General features: G+C 41.3%; 1 protein-coding gene and 1 long non-coding RNA gene across 7 annotated transcripts in view; one reads left to right on the top strand and one right to left on the bottom strand.

Moving 5' to 3' along the window:
* Nucleotides 1–12062, top strand: part of TENM2 (teneurin transmembrane protein 2) — a 2093216-nt gene that overhangs the window by 1619139 nt on the left and 462015 nt on the right. The window lies entirely within an intron of this gene.
* Nucleotides 1–12062, bottom strand: part of LOC125640913 (uncharacterized) — a 54395-nt gene that overhangs the window by 39251 nt on the left and 3082 nt on the right. The window contains exon 2 of the long non-coding RNA XR_007357936.2: nt 9698–9780. This is a non-coding gene — a long non-coding RNA (uncharacterized LOC125640913). The remainder of the gene's footprint in view (nt 1–9697; nt 9781–12062) is intronic.

A 12062-nucleotide genomic window follows, 5' to 3' on the forward strand; every position in this document is an offset into this window, starting at 1 on the left:
GGGGAGGGATGGTCGCAGAGCTGGTGGAGGGAACAGCTGGGAGGGGTGCCGCGATCGATGACGAGGCCACTGTGGTGGGGGCGGCCTCTGCCACGGAGGGTCCAGCGGCATTAGCGGGGCCCTTCCCTTTTGGCCCGCTTCGATTTTTCCGTCTAACCGGGGGGGGGTTCCTAGAATCTAATGGGGCAGAAACCAGAGCAGCAGTAGTAAGCGCCCCGGTGCCTCCTACTGCCGATGCCCCAGCGGGGGTGGTGGCAGGGGTTCTAACAATGGAGGCGGTGGGGAAATCTTGAGGGGTGGGCAGGAGGGTAGATAAGGAAGGGGCAACCAATTTCGGTGGAGGGGCCTTGCGTCCCTCCTTCTCTGCCATTGTAAGCAGGGAGAGACAGGGAGACACTGGGAGGGGGAGGGGGGGCAAAAATCGGGGTCCGGTAGTAGGGGTAGGCTATGGGGTAAACAATCCGGGGGGGGGGGTGGAGGGAGGACAACCCACCACAAGTGTCCAAAGAGTCTCGCTTGGTTGGTTATTATGCCGGTCCAAAAGGCAAAGTCCAAAGCAAACAGCTGGATCCGAAGGCAGATGGCAGATTGCCAGCAGGGACGAAGCAGCGGGGGCCGTGATAGTCGTAGTAGTGGTGGGGGGGTTGGGGGCACCGATGGATCTGGGGGTAGCTCCCTGCTACACCCTGTGCCGCCACAGACGCAGCTGAAATGCAGTCAACTCCCCCCCCCCCCCCGAGGGTAGAATTCAAAAGAAATCCCTCAGTCTTACGGCCTCTCTCCACGGTGATTTATAGCTGCCCGGGCGAAATTCTCCGGCCTCTGGCGTCTGCTACAGCTGTTGGCTCTGTCCCAAGGCTCTCGGAAAAAGTCCAGGCAAAAAACAAAACAGCTGGGTCTGGGGGGGTCCACTCCCCTCTCCGGACAGCAGATCGGCAGTCCTCCCCCCCTCCTCCGGGGGTTTCAAATTAGCAAAGAGCAAAGTCCAAAAGCAGGTATCGGAGGGGGGGGGTGCTGGCGACCGGCCAGCACACTAACGCAGCTCAAAAAAACGGGAAAAAACGAAACCAAAAAAACAAAGCGTCCGGCCCAAACGCGGGGGGGGAAACTAAGCAAAAGGAAAAGTGTGAAAAATCCGGGCCGGGGGGCTTTAGGAAAGAAAGGAAAGCAAATAGCTCAGGAGCGAGTGAAGAACGATTCCGTCTCCTTAACAGGGAAGGTTCCAGAACAATCAGGAACTTTCTGGAAACAATTAAGGCAGACAGGATGATTAGAACACCTGCAGCCAATCAAGAAACTGCTAGAATCAATTAAGGCAGGCTAATCAGGGCACCTGGGTTTAAAAACGAGCTCACTTCAGTTTGTTGTGTGTGTGAGGAGCTGAGAGCAAGAAGCTGAGAGTGAGAAGGCGTACTACTGGAAGACTGAGAAGTACAACCATTATCAGATATCAGGAGGAAGGTCCTGTGGTGAGAATAAAGAAGGTGTTGGGAGGAGGCCATGGGGAAGTAGCCCAGCGAGTTTTAGCTGTCACGCAGCTGTTACAGGAGCCACTGTAGACAGCTGCAATCCACGGGGCCCTGGGCTGGAGGATGGGCCCGGGTTCCCTCCATCCCCCCAACTCCCTACTTGATACCGGAGGAGTTGAATTGTACTGTGGGTTCCACCAGAGGGGAAGGTCTCTGGCCTGTTCCCCGATCCACTAGGTGGATCAGCAGAGACTGTGGGGATTGTTGTTCTTCCTTTCCCCATGCTGGCCAGTGATGAGGCTAACTGAGTGAATGGCAGATTTGAGCCACGAAAGTGGCCAAACTGAGGGCTGCCGTGAACCTCTGAAGCGAGAAAACCCGCCAATAAGCACAGGACCCACCAATGCAGAGGAGGAACTTTGTCACAACATGTAACTGTAAACACATACCCCTTGAGCTGTAACTTTTCATGCTTAATTGTTTCCAGAATCAGGGCCTTAAACTGCTGGATTGTCATTTGATTTTTGCATTTTAGACTACAATCTTGCAAAACACACTTGTGAGTAGCTTTATATTGTGCATAGTTGCATTCAATTAATAGGATTACTTGTGTACATAAGTAAAAAGAAAAGGAGTACTTGTGGCACCTTAGAGACTAACCAATTTATTTGAGCATGAGCTTTCGTGAGCTACAGCTCACTTCATCGGATGCACACCGTGGTTGCAGGAATAGGACCTTAGTTTCAGACAGAATTTCTAAACTTTCGATGTTGATGTTGAAAATCAAACTTTGGTTCTATCAAGTTTTCTTTTCCAACGTGTGTTAGAGCAATGAGATAATTTTCTTGCTGCAGCCAACTGAAATAAGCATGTTTGAAACTCAAGAGTTAGCACTAGATTTCTTTCCCCCTTCAAGGAGCTTAACTGTTGTTAAATACAAATGAGATTTTATTTTCTTATGACTAATTTAAAACAGGTGCATTAATCATTACTGTATAGCCAAGCGTTTTAATTATTAAGGGTTTTTTAATAATAGTTCTAGAGACCCAAATTTTGATTTCTATTTCCTTTTGCTTTGTTCCTCCTTTGCTGTGGTAAAGAATGTTCAATATTATCCATACAGTGGTGTAGACCTTCTGTACTTCTAGAAAACAGACTTAATAAGATGTGTAAATAACAAAGAGGTTATAATACTTGTCAGGCAACTGATGGCCAAATATAAAATACACTAAGTCAGAAACTGAAGGGAATATCCAAAATAGAGAATTTTACAAAACTTGATGTCAGCATTCTACATTCTATATTATTCAGACTTCTAGCCACCCACAGGCTAATCAAGCTGAAAAATGATGGATTTTCTATTGTTTTAGTTCAATAATTCAACTTCATATAATTGTTCGGAGTTTGGTTTTGTTACAACTTTACCAAAATTGGTAGCATCCCTTGGTCTACCCAGGTATAGGAGGCTAGATCCCTAACCTGTAGTTCTTCAATGCCTTTCTTTGACTTTCTTTTTGACATGAGTAAGAGCTTTGTGAAGCTTGAAAGCTTGTCCCTGCCACTTAACAGAAGTTGGTCCAATAAAATATATCACCTCACCACCTTGTCTTTTTATTTTTATATCATTGCTATTTTTATTCTAATATGCACATTGTGACAGATTTCCCCATTGTACCTTCTTTGCTTGAGTGTATATCTGAAATTATAGCGCTGTATTTTCTTCCCAACATTTGGATTGTTTTGTGTTGGTATGTGATGGAATTATTGTAATTATTAAAAAAAAAATCTTCCAAGACCAATAGCAGTAATATTAGTTTGAGCACCATATTTCTAATTTAATTTAGTTAATTTTTAATTTAGCAATATAACCTATAGTGTACACCCAATACCATCCTGAGGTACTGCATGTGATCAGCAATGTAATATGTAGATTCTCCCATTATCTAGGTTTGTCAGGTTGCTTTATACTTTCCATAATAAAGTAATATTCTTGATAAGATAAACAAGATGATATTAAGTAAAACTGATATGAATATCTAATGTGTATGTTCTCTAGTCCTTATATGTAATTAGAATTCAGCTGGAAGTTTTAAAAGCATTAATTTCCCTTGGCAGATGTGAATTGAAATAGTAAATTATGAAAAATCTGCAACACAGTTACATGAGGCAGACTAGAGATAGGTTGACAAATGGATTTATCTTGCATTTTTACCCAAGCCACCCAATCTATCCATATAGCTAAATCCTGCAGTCAATGGATGTTTTGCTTGTGTAAGGACAGAAAGATTTGGCTCTTGGTTTTGTCTTCCAGCACCTAGAGGCTCTGATTCAGGAAAATACTTAGTCATGTAGCAGATGTTAAGTACCTTGCTTAAATACCCCTTCCTGACTAAGGATGCTTTCCTGCCTCAGGGCCAGAGGGTGTAAAGATATGCTTCAGATTAACAGCCATGTAAGTCTGTATTCGCAAAAAGAAAAGGAGTACTTGTGGCACCTTAGAGACTAACCAATTTATTTGACAGGTTTCAGAGTAACAGCCGTGTTAGTCTGTATTCGCAAAAAGAAAAGGAGGACTTGTGGCACCTTAGAGACTAACCAATTTATTTGAGCATGAGCTTTCGTGAGCTACAGCTCACTTCATCAGATGTATACCGTGGAAACTGCAGCAGACTTTATATACACACAGAGAATATGAAACAATACCTCCTCCCATCCCACTGTCCTGCTGGTAATAGCTTATCTAAAGTGATCATCAGGTGGGCCATTTCCAGCACAAATCCAGGTTTTCTCACCCTCCACCCCCCCCCACAAATTCACTCTCCTGCTGGTCACTTTAGATAAGCTATTACCAGCAGGACAGTGGGGTGGGAGGAGGTATTGTTTCATATTCTCTGTGTGTATATAAAGTCTGCTGCAGTTTCCACGGTATACATCTGATGAAGTGAGCTGTAGCTCACGAAAGCTCATGCTCAAATAAATTGGTTAGTCTCTAAGGTGCCACAAGTACTCCTTTTCTTTTTGCAATTTATTTGAGCATAAGCTTTCGTGAGCTATAGCTCACTTCATCGGATGCTGTAGCTCACGAAAGCTTATGCTCAAATTGGTTAGTCTCTAAGGTGCCAGAAGTACTCCTTTTCTTTTTAAAGATATGCTGTATCTCAAAAGGTAGAGATAATATCAATTGAGCCTGAGTCATTGGGGCATGTTTTTATTTTGTATTTCTGCTATTTAAGAACTCCTGTGTGTTTACATTAATAATTAACAAGGACAATTATCTTTATCTTTTCAAGTGAAGTGCTGCACTCGTAAATTAATGATGTGGCAGTAGTTATTAATTACATAGATATTTGTAAAGGAAGGCAAGTTAATACATTCCTTTTACTACCAAGACCAGCCTTATTTGTGAATTTTAACCTAAGCAGTCCTGTGGAGTTCTTGTAAAGGGTTTGGCAATGGCTTGCTAATGGTCAAAATGGCTTAACCATGTTTAAATGAGAACCTTTTGAATTAGCTATTGTCAGTATCAGAGTAGCAGCCCTGATAGTCTGTATCTTAGATTGTCTCTAAGGTGCCACAAGTACTCCTGTTCTATTGTCAGTAGTTATCTGCATGAAAAAATCTTTGATAGGTTAATACATGTGTTTTATTGGAAAACAAACAAAAAACACCCAGCAGTACAAATATGAGCCCTCTGTCTTTTGGTAAACATGAAAATTTAAAAATGAAGCATCTAACCTTTTAAAATTACAGCTTGAAGTGTCAATAATGAATCCATTAATTTCTGGAAATAGCTATTTAAATATTCTGTTTTAGCTCCCATCAGCATTCACTTTTACTTTGCTGTGTCCAATCCTAAATCAAAGACTGTGTTAGTTCTACTGTTTCTAGCCAATCTGCCTTGCTTTGACTCGTAACCTCAGGCTTATAGAAAAGGCTTGTATCATATGGCCCATTCACCTATACTGTGTCCTTGTGGCCCACTGAAAAGCATTATAATCTGCTTCATGTCACATTCATTTAAAAGTCTTTGGGTGAAAATCTGACTCCACAAATATCCCCGTGAATTCTGCGGGCCCAGGATTTCACCTTTTGGGCCTGGGTCTGCCCTCCGTTAGAGTGGAGTAAAACATGAGTAACTCCTTTCAAGTCAGCAGTTTATCCAGGTATAAAATTAGGGTTAGTGAAATCAGAATCAGGATCTTCCTAGTAAAGGAAAAATACTACATTGTATGTATAGCCCAAACCAGACACTTGTGCCATATGCCACATTGGCAGCTAATTCAGGGAGAAAAAAAATATTGGTAATACCTTATTCACTGAAGTAGTTTTAAAAAACTTTGTGGTATCAATTTCGTATTGATTTGGGGTAAATAATTGAATGTTAAGCTCCATTGTTCATTAAAACAACACTATCAGATAGAGAGTTTATATTGAATGATACAAACACTAATGACTTTCAGAACCTTTGGAATTATTGAAATTTTCAAATTAGCATATAAGGGAACAACCAGTAAAAAGCAAGGCTAATACATGGCGTAAGGTACTTTGTTCATTTGGTGTGTTAACAATAATTTAGTTTTAATTATGTGTGAAAATATTGCATAATACTTAAGAACCTGTTCTGTAGCATGTTATTAAAATGTTGTTGTTTATGAAAATAGGATTGCTACCTACAGGATTTGCTATTACATTTTTGCGCAGAAGCAGGGTGAAATCATGAAATATATTGTGAGCAGATTTCAGAGTTTGTAATTTAATGAAGTGCAAATCAGAAAGGTTCTCTGGTACAGGAATTGACATATTGGAATATGTGAAATGTAAGGGTTGAATCCTGGCTCACGTATATACATAGAGCTTCCAAGGAAGTCAGTGAGTGTTTCATGCTCAGAGCTTGGAATCTGAGTCAGATTCTGCCTGGTCCTTGTGTGGTAGCTCAGTATAAGGGTGTAAAGATAGAGTGACCATACGTCCATTTTAGCTGGGACAGTCCCCTTTTTAAGCCCTGTCTCAGACGTCCTGACTTTTTTTGGCAAAAATGGGCATTTGTCCCATTTGCCAAAAATGTGAGGTGCATGGAGGAATGTTCCGGGAGGAGGGGGGGGGGCAAGTGGTGACGAGAGGCACTAGGCAGTGGGGCTCAGGCTGTCAGTCTCAGGAGGTGTGGGGCTTGGGCAGTCAGCCCCAGCCCCAGGCAGAGTGGAGTGATCGGTGAGGACAGGTGGCTCAGGCCAGCCTCGTAGGGGGTGGGTGCGCTCGGCCAGCCCCACCCAGTGTCCTGTTTTTACTTTGGGAAATGTGATCACCTTATGTAAAGACTAGACAGAATTGCATGAGAACCAGTCAGGGTTGCACCCCCTGTGCTCTAGGGAGCACAAGTATTTCTCCCTTCCTACTCGCCTGAGTGTGGCCAGGGCCCCGAGAACATAGGTCCAGAGGTCCATCCCCTTGCATACAGCAAGCAGAGCTGGCTATCTGCATTGGGGAGGTAAGCTGCCCAGTACAAAAGGATGCTAGAGGCATGCACTGCTGCACATTCTGGAGCTCCAGAAGCTGTCTTTTGCCCCCTGGTGTTCTAGCTGCACCAGTGCAGCTTCACACTGCCCCTAACGATGAGCTACTTACCCCAGTGCCACGTTCTAGCCCTTAATGAGTAAAACCTGGTAAACTTGCCACATTATTAAAAGATATGCAAGTAAAATGGCCTTTCAAGTCTAATGTAATTGAGACAGCCTGAATACTGCAAATGCCAATTAAAGAGAGATCATTTAGAATAATAGTACTTAAACTATCATTTGACTAAATTACATAGCTATGTAAAAAGGTAGGGAGAGAAAATCAAGCAGAGCAAGGCCAGAATTTAACCAAGGGTGGAACCAATTTTGTTTCAAAATATCAGAGGTAGAGAAAAATTGATATGCTGTTCTTCTGTTTGAAGCCTATGGAACAGAAATTGCTGAGAGGCATCTATTCAGTTTCTACTGTCCTTTGGTCTCCTAAAATATGGGTGTTTTGTTGGAAGGATAGGATACACAGCACAGTTAAATGAAGGGTCATATACTGACTCAACTATAATGGTCAGTAAAATAATAAGAGAAAAAGAAGAGGGACAAATATATGGTTGTCAGCTCGAGGACACTGTAGCAAGAAGCCTGGGCGTGGAGCATGAAATACCTATGAAAAGTCATTCACTACAGGTTTCCTATAAAATTGAATCTGTTTTGGTGGACAGCCTAAATAATTTATGTTAATTAAAAGAGCCACATTCATATCTACTTTCTGAGCAGTTTTGCACAGGATCTGTAACAGATTACAGTTTATTATTTAATATTTGTAACTAGTATGATTGTCTTGGGTGGTGCATTGCATAGTTAGTGAAAGTATGGTGCCTATCTCAAAACACACACAATCTAAGTGGATCACCAGAAGAGAGAACTTTGGGGGAGATAACAGACAAGGGGACTAGAGAGAGGGATAGGCAAACAAGGTTGTCACAGTACACGGTCATGTTTGTTCCTAAGGGCTTATTTTTTATATAATAACATTTGTAAATTATTTTTATTGTTTAAAGAGAATTAATTAGATGGTAGTTGGAGCAGTTGTAGGGAAAGTTGTATTTTGAGGAGGGATATGAAGAGTGGGAGGGAGTTTGTGTGCCATGCAGGATCAGAGAGGACTTTCCAGATGTAGGTGTCAGCTTGGGAGAAGGGAAGAAGGGGCATGGCGAGTGATGCAGAAGTGGTGGAATACAGGGACTGAACAGGTGAATGGTGGGAGACCAGGAATCAGATGTAGGCAGGGCAGAGCCTTGGAAGCAAGGGCAAGGAGCTTGAAAGTGACCCAGAAGGAGATGGGCTTTTAAGGGAAGTTGAAGGCCATAGTGATGAACGAGCCTAACCAACCCTGTAGCAGTTGTTAGAACAAAAGCTTCTGAAGCTGTGATGATTTATTGTGGCAAGTCTAGCTTGTTAACTCCTCCAGTGATATAAAGCAAGTTGGAGCAGCCTCCCTGGGAGAGAGAAATATGGAGCTGGGATATGGGGGCTCATGTAGGGCCACTCTAGAGATGGCCAGCTAATGGGAGGAATTTTTTTGTTGTGCTATTCTTTTTGAATTGCCAGTAAAGCCAATTAGATTGGCATTTGTGAGGGTCAGGATGACATCCTGTGTATTTATACAGCGCTTAGCACAATGGGGACCTGAGCTTGATTTAGAACAGTGGGTTCGACCATAATACAAAACAGCAACAATAATAATAAAAACTATGAAAGGGGTGAGTTTGGATACAGACTCAGGGTGTGTATGATCTGTTGAGAACAGGATGGGGACTCAGCCTTTTCATTGCAAGGAAGATGAGTTTGGCAGTCACATTTTAGATAGACTGGAGGGAAGTTAGGTGGCTAGAGAGAAGGATGTTACAGTAGTCTGTGCTGGAGATAATTGAGGGATGGACCAAAGGGTTTGGCACTAAGCATGGAATAAATGGGAAAGATTTTGAATAGGCTACAAAGGAAGAAAGAACAGGATTTAGCCACAGCTTAAATATGATCAGTAAAGGAGAGAGGAGTCAAGGATGGTACTTGACTTATTTATAATATTAACATTCATGCCATCCTAATTGCAGAATACTACAGAAATATACTCCTGAAATATCTTGTATTGTCTGAATAGTTCTTTGTTGGAAAGGGGGAAATTTTTTAATATTCTGCATGATTTGGCATACCTTGCTGACTGAATATGCCTGAAGAAAACCTTCAATGGCAATTAATATCTAGGATACTATTATGAGTGAATTTCTGGCTTTTCATATTATAACGTATAGATAATCATTGGACTTGAAAATTGAAAGAGAACATTGATGTTTCGTGTGGAACCCTACAATTACATGAATTTGATAATAAGTGCCTTTAGTCCCTTTTCTTATGAAGATCAATGCGTTTGCGGGGGTATTGGGGAAGGGAATCCTTTTTGCAAGGTTTCTTGTTGGCGATGTATAAACAAAAGAAAAGAGATTTTCCTGTTCGGCTTCTGTGTTTGAGGCTGGGGATCAAAATTCACTGTATTGAACTCTGTTATAACTCCTGTTAGAGATCGTTCAGTATAAATACCTATTACACAAGGATGCTTATTGGTACCATGAAAATGTCGTAAACTTTATCAGCCTAATACCCAAAAAAGTGCAAGCTCTCTGTCACAAGAATTAATTGAAGCAGAAGTAAAAAAAAACTTACCAGTTTAAACTAATACACATGCCTTTACCCAGTCTTCACTTGTGTTCATTCAAAATTGACTTGCTCTTGGTAGGTGCAGACACCTGCAAAAAAATATAAAAGTTGCATACACCCTAAAATGTGCATATACAAAAGAATTAACATTTGCTCCCACAAAACCCATTGGCTCCCAACTATTTTGCCATTGTGAATGCTAATGCTTGTGTATGCTGGTGTGTGTTAGGCTGTTAAAGGGCTCGTGCGGGAGTGATAAATGATGAAGAGGATAGGTCACTAATTCAGAGCAATCTGAATTACTTGGTAAACTGCACACAAGCAAACAATATGCACTTTAATATGGCTAAATGTAAATGTATACATCTAGGAACAAAGAATATAGGCTCTACTTACTGGATGAGGGATTTTATCCTGGGAAGCAGTGACTCTGAAAAAGAATTGGGGGGTCGTGGTCGGATATTCAGTGGAGTGTGAGTTCGCAGTGTGATGCTGTGGCCAAAAGAGCTAATATAATCCTGGGATGTATAAACAGGAGTATCTCAAATTGGTGTAGAGGGGTTTTTTACCTCTATATTTGGCACTAGAAATATACTGTGTCCAGTTCTGGCACCCGCAATTCAAGAAAGATGTTGATAAATTGGAGAGGGTTCAGAGGACAGCCCTGAGAATGATTAAAGGATTAGAAAATATGCCTTATAATGAGAGACTCAAAGAGCTCAATCTGTTTAGCTTCACACAAAAAAAAGTTAAAGGGTGACTTGATTACAGGCTGTAAGTGCCTACATGGGGGAACAAATATTTAATAATGGGCTTTTCAATCGAGCAGCAAAAGGTATAACGTTATCCAATGGCTGGAAGTTGAAACTAGACAAAATCAGACAGGAAATAAGGCATAAATTTTTAATTATGAGAGTAATAAACCTTTGGAACAATTTTCCCAGGGTTGCAGTAAGTCTCTATCAGTGACAATTTTTAAATCAAGTTAGGGTTTTTTTTTTTTAAGTATGCTCTAGGAATTATTTTGGGGGAATTCCATGGACTGTGTTATACAGGACGTCAGACTAAATGGTCACCATGGTCCCTTTTGTTCTTGGAATCTGAGAATTCGCATATGAACAGGTGTTTGTTCTTCTAAAATGCAGATGCAAGTGAAGACCAAGACAATAAATCTGGACCACAGCATCAGTTCCGAATTTCTGGGTGACCATGTTAAGTAGCAGAAGATATAATTAATCTAAAGTAAATATACACAATATAAAATGCAGATGTGTAAACTAAGCATTAAGTATACTCAAGCATCTGTTTCAACATAATGTTCTTCTCAACAAACGGGGTTTTTATTTAAGAGGAATGCAATGTACCCTGAGCATTGGACTCTAATCAGCCAATTAAGGTACCCAACAATTACAAGACTGGGGTGAAAACTAATAAAAGGATAACATAACTATATTGATTTTAAAGCAATTCATATATTACTCCCACAGGACAACTCTGGTTTTTACTTCTGCAGTATATTCACTGCTCTTGTTGTTGCTTTTTGCTCAGTGTGGAAGCAAAGCGTATTTAGCAGTAAGGTTTTAGTGGGTGGACTTGTCTTGAGGACAGCATCTGCCTTTCCTGTGTATGCTTCTCAACATAGTTTATATGTAGCTTTTTTGTTATTCCAGGAGCCTCTGAAGCATATAATATTTAGTTCCCATGAGTCTGAACTATCTGCCTCAGCTCATGTTTTAGCAAGTTGTTTTGTCCTGCAGCTGGGTCAGGATTTATCTGTCTTTGACAGAATGGACAAACTGTCCACAGGTCTTACATGCTACTGCTTGTATATTTAAGTAACTCAGCTGTCACTCAGAAATGTATTGATGAGCAAGCTTAAGCATCCCACAAGGGTCTAAATAATATCCTTTATAATAATAATGTCTTGTTCTATAATTACACCATTATTTGATACAATTATTCTCTGACTCAGGGGCTAGGGAGTAACCCCTTGCTAAAGAAGGTGTGCGGGGTAGAGCATAATGTGGTTTTTACTCAAAATGCTTAATGCACAGGACTGTATGTTTTTACAGTTGATATTAGGAGTGTTCATTCTTCTTTAGTTATCATTTTTCAAATCCCTCATTCCTATTTACTACCTACAAAGAGGTAATTGTTTCCCCAGTATTTTAAGTGTGGAGGGGTCTCCTCTGCATGGAACTGCCTTATCTTACATTGGGGGAGCAGTTCAGATACTTCAGTAGGACCATCCCCACTTGCACCAGCCCTATTTTGAGGTTGGAGATCCAAAGATGCTATCACAGACTGTCAGAAAAAGCTGGCAGAAAGCAGATGCAATCTGATCCTGTATTAACTGTTCTGTGATCCCCTT

Source organism: Caretta caretta, chromosome 8 (assembly GCF_965140235.1).
Source record: "Caretta caretta isolate rCarCar2 chromosome 8, rCarCar1.hap1, whole genome shotgun sequence".
NCBI classification, from domain to species: domain Eukaryota; kingdom Metazoa; phylum Chordata; order Testudines; family Cheloniidae; genus Caretta; species Caretta caretta.